This window comes from Balaenoptera physalus (assembly GCF_965194825.1).
Source record: "Balaenoptera physalus genome assembly, chromosome: 21".
NCBI lineage: Eukaryota > Metazoa > Chordata > Mammalia > Artiodactyla > Balaenopteridae > Balaenoptera > Balaenoptera physalus.
In genome coordinates, this window is record NC_138902.1 from 27,479,530 (window position 1) to 27,495,771 (window position 16,242).

Genomic DNA, 16,242 nt, shown 5'->3' on the forward strand with positions numbered 1-16,242 from the left:
CATTCTTTAACACCATACACAAAAATGAACTCAAAATGGATTAAAGACCTAAATGTAAGACTGGACACTATAAAACTCTTAGAGGAAAACATAGGCAGAACACTCTCTGACATAAATTGCAGCAAGATCTTTTTTGATCCACTTCCTAGAGTAATGGAAATAAAAACAAAAATAAGCAAATGGGGCCTAATTAAACTCAAAAGCTTTTGCACAGCAAAGGAAACTATAAACAAAATGAAAAGACAACCCACAGAACGGAAGAAAATATTTGCAAACGATGAGACCGACAAGGGATTAGTCTCCAAATCTACAAACATCTCATGCAGCTCAATATCAAAAAAGCAAACAACCCAATCAAAAAATGGGCAGAAGACCTAAAGAGACATTTCTCCAAATAAGACATACAGATGGCCAAGAGGCACGTGAAAAGATGCTCAACATCACTAATTATTAGAGAAATGCAAATCAAAACTATAATGAGATATTACCTCACACCAGTCAGAATGGCCGTCATCAAAAAATCTACGAATGTTGGAGAGGGTGTGGAGAAGAGGGAACCCTCCTACACTGTTGGTGGGAATGTAAACTGATACAGCCACTATGGAGAACAGTATGGAGGTTCCTTAAAAATCTAAAAATAGAGCTACCATATGATCCAGCAATCCCACTCTTGGCATATATCCAGAGAAAGAGAAAAACATGGTTTGAAAGGATACATGCACCCCAATGTTCATTGCAGCACTGTTTACAATAGCCAAGACATGGAAGCAACCTAAATGTCCACTGACAGATGAATGGATAAAGAAGATATGGTATACAACAGAATACTACTCAGCCATTAAAAAGAATTAAATAATGTCATTTGCAGCAACATGGATGGACCTGGAGATCATCATACTAAGTGAAGTAAGTCGGACAGAGAAAGACAAATATCATATGATATCACTCATATGTGGAATCTAAAAAAAAAAAAAATATGATACAAATGACTTTACAAAACAGAAACAGATTCAGACTTAGAGAATGAACTTATGGTTACCAGGGGGGAAGGGTGGAGGGAGGGATAGACTGGGAGTTTGGGATTGACATGTACTCACTGCTATATTTAAAATAAAATGCCTTTCCGTGGGGCTGCGGGGGGAGATGTTTTTCCTGGTTCTTGTTCTATAATCTACATTCCAACTAACCCTTCCTACCCAACTGAAACCTTGAAGGCTGACTACGCCCACCACCATCTTTGATCTTATGGACATCAAACCTGCTCTACTTATGGAGATTTTTACATTTACTGTAACATATTCACCTTGACCCTCCTAGAGGAGTAAGTCTCTGGCCATGACCCTATAGGGCACTATAGCTTCAGACCTAAACAGTCTCCTTGAACAGCGGGTCAGCAGGACCATGTACCAGGTGCTTATAACCCAAACCAACAGACCCCCAAGAATCTAAAATATTCTCTCTCAGTCTAAGTCAGCATTTCGTCAACATTTTTTGGGTCAACTAAATATAAAGCACTCTTCTAAGTATTCCTGATAAGGGAGGTGAACAAAATTAAATTCTTACTTTTGTGGATATTACATCACGGTGTAGATAATTTTCAGAATCCCATCAAAAAGTAAGCCTTTTCATGAAAATCAGTAAAAAGAATGAGTTAAAACAGTAAGCCAAAGTTTCAGGATAGTATTGAGCCAACACAGAAGGGACTGTCTCTATGAAAGTAAAATAACTAAAACCTAACCACCATTTACACATAGTGTCTATCAAAGGCCACTGTCAAGCTTTGTACAACTGGGCTAAAGAAATGATTTGATGTAAAAACTGTGCATCATTTTCATTTCTGAATTATGTACAGCTATTTAAAGAAATTACCCAAAAAATAGCCCAGGCTGTTTGAAGGAAACAAGCATAGACCAGGTGCGCAGGGTAGAGTTCAAAGCTAAAATAAAATCTTTTCCTGAAAGTGTTAAATGATCATGAACAGGGACATGTTTAGACTCTTTCAGACACTTGCCATATCCTTTCAAAGTCCACTTGGCGAAAAGGAAATAATTTTCCATTTGAATCACTCCAAGACCAATTGAAAAATGTCACTGTGTGTGTGTGTGTGTGTCATTTGTGTGGGTGCAGTTACACAAGTCAGCACCTCACATTTTATCTCGCAAACTTCATTAAACATCGACTTCCTGTAGCCTTTACTTGAGAATGATTATCTGTGTTGGGCTTTCCACTAGCAAATATGAGTGCCTAAACAGAAGGTCAATGTATGTACACATGTAACTCACAGGGGCAGCCCAAGGAAGAGCCAACCTCCCTGAAGGGGCCTCCTTTCCAAGTCCTAACAGCAGACATTCCTTAGAAGTCACTTTGGTAATAAGAACTGTTGACCTTTAGGGCTAGAAACCAAGGTTGATACCCAAGGCGTAACTGTGGTTTTATGGGACATTCTCTTCCCAGTTCTGATTGACAACAGGCCTCACCTCCTAGTTAAATTTCTACCTGGGGTTAACTCCATCTGCCCAAGAATTACCTGCCTCTATGTAGCTTAAAATAAGGAAATAGGATTCAAAACTTCCATAGGAAAAAAAAATGTTTCAGAAAAACAAATATTAGTCGCTATTCAACATGCATGACCTTGCATTACTATCTGTAAAATGGGTATACTTTACAATGTATTGTTCTATAATCAAATGATTCAGATGATCGTTCAAAGGAATCTAATTAGGTTCTTTTTGAAAAAGCAGTCTGAAAACTATAAATTCTTATAGAAATGTAAGATACTGTTGTAATGATCTGTAACTGTCAATTTTCCATTTCTGCTACTAATCATAATGGCTTACAAGATTTAACATTCTGTTTTATGTTCTGTGGCTAGAAAATGGAAAAACAACAAACCATAATTCTAAGCTATGTCATCTGAAATTTTACATTTCCAAACTACCATGTTCCTTTGATCCCACTGCAGCAGCAATGTGAAGAAAATCCTAGCAACAGTAATTTATTACTTCTTATGGCATTAGAAGTAGTCAAGTAACAGTATCCTATTTGGAGTGGGGAATGGACCAGGAGGGAAGATCTGGGTCCTAGTCCTGGTTCCATAACTTACTCATCATAATACAAAACATTTATCCAAAGAGTTCTGCTTCTCAGTTTCCCCATGTATAAAACAGAACTCTCACAACCTGCCCTGTTTACCTCATAGGGTTGATGTGATAATTGAATGAAAACGTCCTTAATGTCGTACTTACAAGTTACTTTCCAAAAACATATGGTGCTGTTTTATTTCACTTTGTCCAAAAGATGAAAATTCAGCATTACCTCAATAATTATATATATTAATGGTAACATTTTAAAACCAAAACTCTCAAATATGAATGTTGTTGGACTAAGTTACAGGTTAAAAATTAGAACAGAGGATGGCAGTACTTTAAAATCCACAAGCGCTTTACTGATTCAAAGTGATGATTCAATTCTGAGTGCTTTTAGAATGTGCTGACAGCAAACTGGCAACATAATTTACAGACTTTAGCAAAGATGAAAGTATCTACTTTAATTTAAAAAAAAATACAGCTCAAATATAAAAAAAATCAGCAACTCCACTAAACACAAACTTCCAAGAAAACCAAGAGGTAACAAAGGTGGAGTTGAAGAATAAATAATGAATAATCTCAACTGGTACTGGTATAAACCAATTCTTTTTAAGGAAGAGGGAAAGTTATCAGGCTCCTGTTTCTGGAATTTAATTCCCTACAGACAGCACCAGAGGATCCAAGCAACACCCCCAAAATTGCGTGGAGAAAATTAATGAAACTTCCTATCCATGAATCAGAAGAGGTTTAAAACAAGAAACAAAGGAAAATTATTAGCATTTATACCTTTCATATATTGGGCAGTGTGGTAGAATAACTCCAGAAGACAGGTATTATCCCCACTGTCCTGAGGAGGCAACTGGGCGCAAAGGCATTGAATTAACTTATCCAAAGCCTCGAAGCTAACACTGAAGAGCTCAGACACGAATCCTGTTTGGTCTAACTTCAAAGTCTGTGCGCTCTCTAGTACATCCTTGTGCCAAATGTTCTGGATACCCGTAACATTTTTTCCAGTTCTATAACATAGTATGCCCCCAAGGTTTCATAATGGACATCAGGGTGAGCAAAATCTAGCTCAAGGTTGAAATACCTCTATTTGTTTTATTATTCCAATTTTAATAAAAACAAGAGCAAGCAGAGACAAAAAAACAATAACCAGCCCTGGAGGCTTCCACATATACCATATAAGTAGAAAACAATTTTCATTTGATTATGTACCTATACGGTTATAAATTTTAAATGTTCAGCGTAACAAGATGTAACCAACATTTTCTAACATAATAGTCACAACTAAGAGAAAAAACAGTCACATCTGCAATATAAAATCATTTAAAGTTTTTTTTATAAAAAGAGAAATGCAGGATTTTTCCTATCTCCATTCCCTTTTCATTGACTGGACCCATTCTTCTTATACTGGCATTAAAATGAATTAGTAACTCACTCTGCATAGTTGTCATTTAATATTTCCATAAAGCAACACCAGAAATTTTTAAGCGTTAAACACAAAATTCAATACTTGAGAGTACTACATCAAATTCAATAACCAGCAATTCTAGTGAATCATCAAAAAGTTCTACAGAAACGCAAAACTACTCTGAAACAAATCTTATTAAAGGTATTAAGAGAAACAATCCCAGACTGAAAATTCATCTAAATCCCTCTTTAAAATGTAAATACATATTTCCCCAGACAAGAAACAGCCCAAGTCTCTATTCACGAGAAACTGTCAACTTGTGACTGTCTGCCTAAATGGAGAATGGAATAAAATGATCACAAGTGGAATTAATTCTGTACAAGTATTTGCACATGGGTATGCCAGATGTTCTGAGAATGGCACTTCATAATAAAACAGAATTATAACTCCGAAGGAACAGGAGCCTCATGCCTTCCAGCTCTATGGGACCCTAACTCCTAACGGTACAGTCTTCCAGAGGGACATGAAGTGACAGGATGAGCTGCTTGCTGAGTACATCACAGTGGATGGAGGGGAGGGAGCACCAGGAGACGACAAGGAGGGAAGTCGAGAAAAGCAGGGAGGAAATTAACATCTCAGGCTTAAAAGACCTCTAGTAGCTGTGACTAACTGAAGAAAGAATTTCAAACTTCCATGCCATCAGAGCTCAGAGCTCTAGACGATTTATTCCAGGCTACATCTGGTACAAATAATTATTCAAAGTACAATCTTACCCAGCATCATCAGGTTCAGACCCTATCCTCAAGAAGCTCATAAGAAGTAATAAAAAGATCTGGGAAAAAGTCACTAAAAAGCTTATCCAGAGAAAGGAAGTGAAACCACAGACCGTAGTGCTAAGTATCTTTTGGTGAGAAGGAAAAGAATAAGAGTGATTAAGGATCAGGAGTCTTTAGATAACCAAAAATGTCAAAAAAACTTTATGTCTACCTAAATTTGGTCAATGTAGTAAGCAGAATTTCCAATGTATGACACAATGGTAACGACTCAAGAGAATATGTCTAGTAACCTGAACTCACTTACTAACTGTCCAAAACTGCCCTGTTCCCAATGGTGGAGGCTTTTCTGGCTGACTCCTCTGAGAACTGGAGCAGTTTTCCTTTTTTTTCCCCATATCTACCCTGCACAGTCTTTGGCCCGTAGAAAGTGCTCAATACATGGTTTGAGGCGGATGAAAATCAAACTTAAGATTCCAACAGCAAGGATTGTTACTCATGCCTTTTATTCATCACTTAACATAAAAACATAATCCTAACTGTACACTATGTATAAGTGGCCTGGTTCTGCATATAGTGTCTAGATTGAAGACCCAACAAAACAAGCGCATTTTTCTTGGTAAATAAAAAAATTTACCCTTGTAACCCATTTCTCCCATCTTTCTTACTCTCTCACCACCAAGACATCCGAAATCCTCATCTGAATTATAGACTATTAGGTTAGGTTAGTAGAAGTGTGCAAACATGGTTCAACTCTATAATCTGCCTAGGAATAAGATGACTAGAGTGTAGCAGTTTACTGCACAAGAAAAAAGACTTCTTATAGCAGAGGGAGATTTAACTGGTAGCTAGTCTGGTAAATACAACCCAATCAACTTGACACAGAGGTTGGGAAAAGGGGGTGAGTTCATGTGTGGATGTCATATCTTAGACTGCTTATATCTATACTGGCTTCTATTTTTGTTCCATGAAGCTAGCCAAGGGAACTATGTTTTTAAAAGATGCAGTTTCAACTTGAAATCATTAATTGTTACAAACCATCAAGACAATCTACAAGATAAATATAAAAGGGAATTTCTCATTTGTCACTGAACACTGCTGAACACATTATATGACCTGCTTATCTGAAATAAGATGAAGAAATATTGACTTTTCCTTCAGAATTGTGGTGTACGTAAATAATGCCCAAGTTAAATATTACCAAGTTTCCAATGCAGAAAAAGCATAGAAGATGAGTTAACAACCAACAGTCAAACGTGAACATTGCCGTAAACATTAGTTAAGCTATATGTTTATTCACACAAGAATATATTTTTTCACCTCTCCTTCCTACTCTTTTGATAAGTGTGACTCTCTCCTAGAGGGGTTCCATCCTCAGTGCCAACTGAGGACACAAAATGTCCTGAAATGTTTTGGTTAACTGCAGAAGATCAGGGTAATTATGAATGATTCGCCCTCAAACTAAACACTGATTTTCTCTTCTTTGCATTGAACTTAAATATAAATTGACAAGGCACGAATTAAAAGAATGATAAGGTAATTTAAGGGCTTTAAAACCCTCTCTCCATGGCACCTTACCTAGAAGACCGATTCGTTCCCAGCTGTTTTCTTCCTAGTCTCGGCTCTTCCTCTTGCTGTGTGCACACAGTAGGGGGCTGGCCAGGCCTGCCCTTCAGCTCAGCACAGCTCTTACTGAAACATGAAATCAGTACAATTTCAAACGAAAGGACAATACTTGGAAGAAATTTCCTCACGACCACTCTGCCCTTTCCAGCTAGCTTGAGAAACTTATGACCCACTCTTCATCTTCCTTCACTGCTCAAGAAGAATCTATTCAACCCTACTAAAGAAGTAAACGTTTCCTTAAAAGAAACCTTAACTGCCTTTAAAACTATCTATAGTTTTACAACTTCAAAATGAAATAAAAGTTTTAGGTTAGACTATAGGTAGGATGTGTGGTTTTTCTTTTACTCATGTAAGTAATGTGTACACAAAAACATTTATTAATTTAGATCTGGGCCTACTCGCAAGACCTAAATACAGTTTATCTTTAAGTAAATACATTTTTACTTCTCTTCAGTATGGGACTTAAACACAAGGCTAAGGAAAACCTACTAGCTTTAATGAACAAACAAGGCTGTTTGGGAATCAGATTTGTATGCAAGTATGTACTTCTAAAATGCTTGAAAGCTATTTACCGAAGTAAAATACCACTAGGTTCAACCTTGTTTACACTCTAAATTTGTGGAGCAAACCATTTTTTCCTTGATTGTGTAAAAGTTAGACATCAGGGCAATCACAAATTGCAAATTTACTTATGGTATATGAAAATGAAGTATTATTGTATCTATCTACACAGTAAAGATTAGTCCCCAAATCTGTCATCCCCAAAATGGAAACGTCTTTTTCATCTGGAGCCAAGTGAACAAGAAAAAGTCATGCATTAATATCATGAATAACCACCCACACAGAAGAGTAATAACTGCTGATTTCAAAGAACACTGAAGTCATTTTAAAAAGGAAACTACCAGGCACTTCCCTAGCAGTCCAGCGGTCTCCCGCTTCCACTGCAGGGGGCACGGATTTGATCCCTGGTCGGGGAACTAAGATCGCGAATGCTGCATGGTGCGGCCAAAAAAGAGGAAACTACCATTAGGGCAATCTTTTATAAAACTTGTTTAGAAGTAAATTGTTAGAAGTTGGCAAACTCAGTTCCTAGTTATATTGCACTGTCCCAAGCCAAGTTTGGAGAACCCTGATCAAGGCAGGCTTTTCTGAACCACATTTCAGGCTGGCTAATGTCATACCAAACCATTTAATCCTTCTTTTCCTGCAGGGTAGGATCACTCATTCTTGGTCACTCTTTATCTCCTGCGGCGGCCACAAGCCACTGCTGCCCAAGTACCTGCCAGCTAAGTGGTGATGGTCACTTCCTCCTAGGTTCACCTACCTCCAGAGAGTCTGGGCCCATTTCTAAGTACCTCCAAACGCACACCACATACCAACCACATCCTCACAGCTCATATATGGGCCTATGGCTTATTGTTAGGCTAGAAAAGATGGGGAGTGAAAGGCAGGAACTCAGGCTCCTATGGACAGCACTCTTAGTGAGGTCTTTAAACATCCTCAGGGTATACTTCAGCTTCCATCGTATGGAGAGATACCCCAAGTCTGAGAAATCTGGAAGGCTTTTTTTTTTTCCCCTCTCCAAATCAACAGTTTATGAGTAGTGTTAAAAATTAATTTGGAAAACATTTTAAATTACATATATATCTTATCAAACATCAAGAAAAGACTCATACTGGTTCCTTAAAAAACTAAAAATAGAATTACCATATGATCCAGCAATCCCACTACTGGGCACATACCCTGAGAAAACCGTAATTCAAAAAGAGACATCTACCACAATGTTCATTGCAGCACTATTTACAACAGCCAGGTCATGGAAGCAACCTAAATGCCCATCGACACATGAATGGATAAAGAAGATGTGGCACATATACACAATGGAATATTACTCAACCACAAAAAGGAACGATTGGGTCATCTGTAGAGACATGGATGGATCTAGAGACTATCATACAGAGTGACGTAAGTCAGAAAGAGAAAAACAAATATCATATATTAACGCATATATGTGGAACCTAGAAAAATGGTACAGATGAACCGGTTTGCAGGGCAGAAACAGAGACACAGATGTAGAGAACAAACGTATGGACACCAAGAGGGGAAAGTGGGGGGGGTGTGATGAACTGAGAGATTGGGATTGACATATATACACTAATATGTATAAAATGGATAACTAATAAGAACCTGCTGTATACAAAAATAAGTAAAATAAAATTCAAAAATTCAAAAAAAAAAAAAAAAAAAACAGAACTACCATACAGGGCTTCCCTGGTGGCACAGTGGTTAAGAATCCGCCTGCCAATGCAGGGGACACGGGTTCGAGCTCTGGTCCGGGAGGATTCCACATGCTGCAGAGCAACTAAGCCCGTGTGCCACAACTACTGAGTCTGCGCTCTAGAGCCCGCGAGCCACAACTACTGAGGCCCGTGCGCCTGGAGCCCTACTCTGCAACAAGAGAAGCCACCACAACAAGAAGCCCGCACACTGCAAACAAGAGTGGCCCCCGCTCGCCGCAACTAGAGAAAGCCTTTGCACAACAACAAAGACCCAACGCAGCCAAAAATAAATAAATAAAATAAATAAATTTATTAAAAAAAAAAAAAATAAAGAACTACCATACGACCCAGCAATCCCTCTACTGGGCATATACCCTGAGAAAACCATAATTCAAAAGGAGTCATCTACCACAATGTTCATTGCAGCACTATTTACAATAGCCAGGACGTGGAAGCAACCTAAGTGTCCATCAACAGATGAGTGGATAAAGATGTGGCACATATATACAATGGAATATTACTCAGCCATAAAAGGAAACGAAATTGAGTTATTTGTAGTGAGGTGGATGGACCTAGAGTCTGTCATACAGAATGAAATAAGTCAGAAAGAGAAAAACAAATATCATATGCTAACACAAATATATGGAATCTGAAAAAAAAAAAAAGGTTCTGAAGAACCTAGGGGCAGGACAGGAATAAAGATGCAGATGTAGAGAATGGACTTGAGGACACGGGGAGGGGGAAGGGTAAGCTGGGACGAAGTGAGAGAGTGGCATGGACATATATACACTACAGAATGTAAAATAGATAGCTAGTGGGAAGCAGCCACATAGCACAGGGAGATCAGCTCCGTGCTTTGTGACCACCTAGAGGGGTGGGATAGGGAGGGTGGGAGGGAGACGCAACAAGGAGGAGATATGGGGATGTATGTATATGTATAGCTGATTCACTTTTTTATAAAGCAGAAACTAACACACCCTCGTAAAGCAATTATACTCCAATAAAGATGTTAAAAAAAAAATAGAGATGAGGATGGGTAAGGAAAAGAAAACGAAAGGTGTAGGAGTAACTCTGGTTACTTAAGAATATAGTTATCCTGTGTATAAATACAGATAGTGAGTCTTTTGGTATCACTGGTTTGAATCAGCTGAAGACTGTTTTCTTCTTTTTCTTGAATGTCTATGTTGTGGTTGTTCAAAGGGGGGGACATGTGAAATAAACAGTCATAATTCACAAAAAAAAAAAAAGAAAAGAAAAAAAAAAGACTCATATCAACAATTCAGTATGGGGTTTCCCTGCTGGAGCAGTGGCTACTGCTAGAAAAATGGTACAGATGAACTGGTTTGCAGGGCAGAAGTTGAGACACAGATGTAGAGAACAAACGTATGGACACCAAGGGGGGAAAACCACGGTGGGGTGGGGGGTGGTGTGCTGAATTGGGCGATTGGGATTGACATGTATACACTGATGGGTATAAAACTGATGACTAATAAGAACCTGCAGTATAAAAAAAAAACAAAAAAAACCAACTAATACTAAACTTTCTTTGGGTTATTTGTATGGAAATATGTTAATATAAATGTTTCAGACATTACATGAAATTTCTAAAAATCTTATATGTTCTGGTATAATAAGTCATAATTCTAGTTATTACTTTAAAATGTATATCTCAGAAATAACTAAATTTCCTTGTCAATTGCATTATTATGAACTTTCAACAAAACTTTAACCCTGGTCATTTTTAAGTCTTTTGTCATTTACAGACACTTCTGGGTGTACTCTGATGCTTTTGCAAAAATGTTCCTATAAAAGGGTTTCATCTTCAAGGAATTCATGGAAAAGACTCTGACAAGTACAGGTTTCTGGTAACTGACTATACTGCTGAACTGAATAAGCATTTTCAGAACTCTAATGGAAATCTGATGAATTCATAAAAGTGCTAACAAAAGATCAAGATGAAAAAAAAATTAATTACATGGGACTGAGTGAACTGATGAGGATGATTATAATTTTTGTGACTTTCTGTTTGAATAAAAAAAAAAATCCCACAAGGACTCAGAGGCAAAAAATATACAAATCAATTTTCACTGCAAAGTAAAGGAGCTGTTACAGTGGAGGATTACTGGACTGAATTATGACATAGTAAGAGTATGTTTCGTGTTTGGTAATTGCAATCATTGTTGCTTTTGTTGTGGTCATCCATTTACAATGCTTGGTGTCAGTTAATTTATCTCTTGTAAAAATAAAATACAGTGTGTGTGTGTGTGAAAAAAAAAAAAAAAAAAAGAATCCGCCTGCCAACGCAGGGGACACGGGTTTGAGCCCTGGTCCAGGAAGATCCCACATGCCGCGGAGCAGCTAAGCCCGTGTGCCACAACTACTGAGCCTGCGCTCTAGAGCCTGTGAGCCACAACTACTGAGCCTGCGTGCTGCAACTACTGAAGCCCACGCGCCTAGAGCCCATGCTGCCCCAAGAGAAGCCCCCGCAATGAGAAGCCCACGCACCTCAACGAAGAGCAGCCCTGGCTCGCCGCAACGAGAGAAAGCCCGCACGCAGCAACGAAGACCCAACACAGCCAAAAAATAAAAAATAAAATAAATTCTTTAAAAAGTGTTAACATTAAAAAAAAACAATTCAGTATGAAACTACAATAATGAATATAAAAAGAAGAATTGTGACAAGATAATACTATAAATGAACTATTGACGATAAATGGATTGTGAAACCAGTTTACATAATCACAGAACAGATCTGAAAGGCTCATTCCCTGGGATTTAAAACTTTCTTCTCAGATTTCAAAGAATGCTATTCCTAATGTTACATACCATGCACAACTATCTCTCATCAACAGAGCAATCTGTTTTGCAACAGTCTCTACTCCAAGACATGGAGATTCTCCTAATGGATTTGAAAAAAATGTAATTCAGAATTCCGGAGAATTCTTTTAAAAGTTATCTTGTGCCACGGTCATACATCATTCTTGGGCTATGATTCAGAAGAGTTAAAATTTTTGTTTTTGAGAAAGTCAACAGATTTGGCTACATTAAGATACAGAACTTCTATAAGTCAAAACTACTATAAACATGAGCTAAGTGTTTGTCTTTATAAGACAAAGACAAAATTGGGGTGGGGGGGAATACCTGCATGACAAAAGGCAAAAGTTTACTATCGAAGGCTCTTATGAATTACTAGAAAAATACTAGTATCTCCAGGAGAAAAACTGGGCACTACATTCAATTAAAAGGGAATAAAAATGGAAAATAACTAGAGATTTTTTATATTCAACATCATTTGGAATCAAAGAAATGAAATTTAAATAGTGAGATAGCACTGTTCACCTATAAGGCTGGCAATAATTATTTTTCCTTTGCAGGATGAGTCTCAGTATTAACAAAAATACAGTAACACAAGTACTCTCATAGAGTGGGAACTGGTGGGAACAAACTTTGGTAAAACATTTTTTTTTAGAAAGCAGTGGTCACTCTGTATCGATAGATCTTTGAGCCATCAGCTGTATTCCACAGGACTCCATCCTAAGGAAATATAGGAGATATATAAAGTTTTATAAAGGATATTTGTTGCATCAGTATATATTTAATAATAGTAATTGGAAATAAATGAAAAGTTCAGCTATAAGGAAACGGTTAAATAAATTGTTACATCTATACAGTGTAGTATTATGTAGTCACTAATATTATGTAGAACTGTAATGACATGGGAAGTTTCTCATGATATGTTAAGCAGAAAAGAAAACATCATGCAACAGTATTAACTACAGTTATACAGTTTTATATAAACTATATATTGTAATAAGTAAATCTGCTATAGGTTAGCAAGTATAAAGAAAATACTGTGGGATTTCCCTGGTGGCGCAGTGGTTAAGAATGCACCTGCCAATGCAGGGGACACGGGTTCGAGCCCTGGTCCGGGAAGATCCCACATGCTGTGGAGCAACTAAGCCTGTGCGCCACAACTACTGAGCCTGCACTCTAGAGCCTAACTTTCCTTAGGGAATTTTGTACTTGAGGGGAGGAAAAAAAAAAATCAATAAAAGCACTTTATACATTGTAAAGCACTATACAAACAGGACATCATTGGTTCAATTTAAATTGCCCATCATTTCCTGCCCTAATTATCCCTGAAAAATAGGTTTGCCTACAGAACTGCAATTCCAACTATGCAATTCCTTTCAGGGTTAACCACACACTGTTATCTGAGTGAATCTAAACTCCCTAAGGAGGTCATAGGTTCCCAGGAAGGACCTACTCTCATTTTTTAAAATTCCCCTGCCTCCTAGATGGTCTGCCTCCTTCCCTCCATGCCTAATACGCTCACCCTCCAGCCCAAGGGCTCAAGGTTTCATGTGAAGACGATTGAATTCCTATCACCTGGCAAAACACAAATGCTTTCATCTCCCCTGTTTCGCCTAAGACCTTATTCAAACAAAGAAAACAAAACACACTGGATTTCTTTTCTTAGTACACTGACTACTTGAAACAAACAGTAGTTAATGGGGCATGTAAAACTTCTGCAGGCTAAATGAAGAATTAATCTCTCCATTCTTACTCCAAAATAAATTAGTCCAAGTCAGAATCAATAAATAACTTAGCAGAAAAGAGTTTACGTCTGAAAAAAAAAAAAAGGACAAAAATTTATTTAAGGTAGGTAAACACCTAAGTCCACTAATTACTGTAGTCAATCAGGTGATCTTAGTTAAGAGTGGATTTTTCTAAAGAGCTAGAAAAGCACATGTGAACCGCAGGAAGTAATAAGACACAGGCGAGAGGACCTTGGGAATTACAGCAACCTCATTAATGCCATCTTTTCAGCCCTGGTTGCTTATGCTGAGAATGGGCCCAAGCGAACCGCCCAGCAGGAAGGCTGAGTGCCAGGCCCAGGGGGGTCCGGACGGGCCCAGGCGGGTCAAGTGTCTGGTAGGCGGCTTCCGGCTGCGAGCTTGTCAGTCTGCGTAACTAACTCTAAAGTAAATGCCTTCGGTCACTTTCAAGGTGACAGCTACGTGATCCGCATCCGTCCCTTCCGCACGAGCTGCGCTGCCCGCCCCCACCCCCACCCCCCACCCCCCACCCCGTGAGACCAGCCCTCCGCAGCCTCCCCACCTTTCCCCCAACTTTGGCACCCAAGGTCCCAGAATACCCACCCCCTCCCTCGGAGCCAGTCCGGCACCCTGTGACGGTCGCGTTCAGGGGGTCCGCTCTCCACCCTCGCCCGCGATCCCCACTGCGCACCGGCTGGGCAGCGGCAATCGACGCAACTCCGCACTTACCTGCAGCGCCTCGAGCCAACCCCGAGCCCCCCGGGGAGCCGGGAGACCAGCACTCCGAGCCCGGGCGCCCTTTGGACCCTCGGCGAAGTCGCGCCAGGCCCACCCGGGAGGCCCGGGTGCCACCAGTGCCCAGCGGGCAGCGCCTGCACCTGGGGACACACGGCTTGTCGCCAACTCCCGCCCCCGTCCGCCGCTGCAACTGCCAGGCGGGAACCCGGAGTCCGGGGCGCCCCAACCTCCCAGCCTCTCCGGCCGCGAGGGGTGGAGCCAGGGCGGGGAGCTCGGGAAACTTGTAAATAGCAAAACGCGGCCCCCTCTGCCCCCCTCGCCCGCCGCCGCCTCGCAGCTGGAGACAAAGGCCAGGCGGCAGCCAAGGGCGCTGCGCCCCAAGAAACTTGAAAGACGCGCGGGGCTGTACCTCGAGACACCGGCCCTGGAGGCTCCCGCCGCGCTCCGCTCCACTCCGCTCAGCTCGGCTCCGCTCCGCAGGTAGGCGGGCCTGGCCCGCCCGCCAGCTCCCTCCCTCCTCTCGCGCTCCCGGGTCCCAATACCCGGAGCCGCGCGCGCTCCCGGCCTAAGTGCCGACCCGCCCCACGCCTGCGGCGTCTGTTCCGGGCTGCGATGCACCTGTTGCCACGCGCGACGCGGCGCCCCGGGCTGCTGCCTGCGCACCTGGTAGAAGCGCAGGTCGGAGACCACACAGGCCCGAGACCTCACAGGTCCGAAACCACGCAGGTCCCCGCGGGCGACCGGGGCTCAGCCGTGCCCGGAGCTGGGGCCCCAAACCTGGCCTGCTGCCGAGTGGATCTTGCCTCCTACTCCCCCTCTTGCCACCTGTGTTTTCCGTGCGAGCTCCCGCGCTTCCCGCTAGCCGTGGGGCAGGGCCGCGAGGGCGGGACGGGGTGGGGATAGGGAGTGGGAAGGTGGCAGAATTATCTGGGCGGAGGTTTGCAAGGAACCAGCAGAGATTGTCTCTTCAGAGTGCCCGACTCCCGCTGTGTCTTATCTTCGCGCTTCTAAGAGGTTTACCGGCAAACACCTATTAAAGTTTAAAGCCATGAGCTCCAGCTGTTAGATCTTCGAATAAAAAGTGGAAAGGAGACTAGCACACCAGGGGCAGAAACGAGGCCGGACCCACTTTTCTCTAAACACAAATTACGTCCTTTTTGCTAAACTGAACAAATTTCAACCATAGCTGTCTATTAGGCCCATAGAATATTTTCATCTATCGGCATATTTTTAATACAAAGATTTTCCAAAGGGGCTAGTCCACCTACGAGGGATGTGACATTATTGAACCATTAAATGTCGGGCAACTTGAGTCGAAATTTTTTTGAGATGTTTAATTACCTGGTTGGGATTTGCCAAAAGATTTTTAAGAGAAGTAAGTTTTTCTCTGAGAATTAAGCTGAGGATACTGTAATTGACCAAGTTTTCTATACTATCACTATCAGATCAACTAACAGATGTATTGCCATTTACTGTTATAAAGCCTTTTCATGCGCACAGTGTTCCATTAGTTCTTCAGCAAGAGCCAGTGGTATATAGGTCAGATTATTACCTCCATTTTTCAAGTGAGGAAATGGAAGCTCAGAAAGGTGAAGCGATTTGCTCAAGGTCACACAGCTAGTGAGGGGCAAGCACAAACCCAGCTAACCTAACTCCTGATCTTTTTATTCCATTACATGTTGACAGTCCTTTTTGATTATTTTTAAAGAGGTACAGCATTAAACACCGTTGAATTGTTCTCCCTTATGCAAAAGCACCAAAAAACAA

At 40.7% G+C, this 16,242-nt stretch overlaps 1 protein-coding gene across 1 annotated transcript in view; it reads right to left on the minus strand.

Moving 5' to 3' along the window:
* Positions 1 to 14,597, minus strand: part of MTUS1 (microtubule associated scaffold protein 1) — a 151,566-nt gene extending 136,969 nt beyond the window's left edge. Inside the window, 2 exon segments of the mRNA XM_082444492.1 lie at positions 6,852 to 6,965; positions 14,467 to 14,597. The gene's annotated coding sequence lies outside the window, so the exon portion shown is untranslated.
* Positions 14,598 to 16,242: the final 1,645 nt, after the last annotated feature.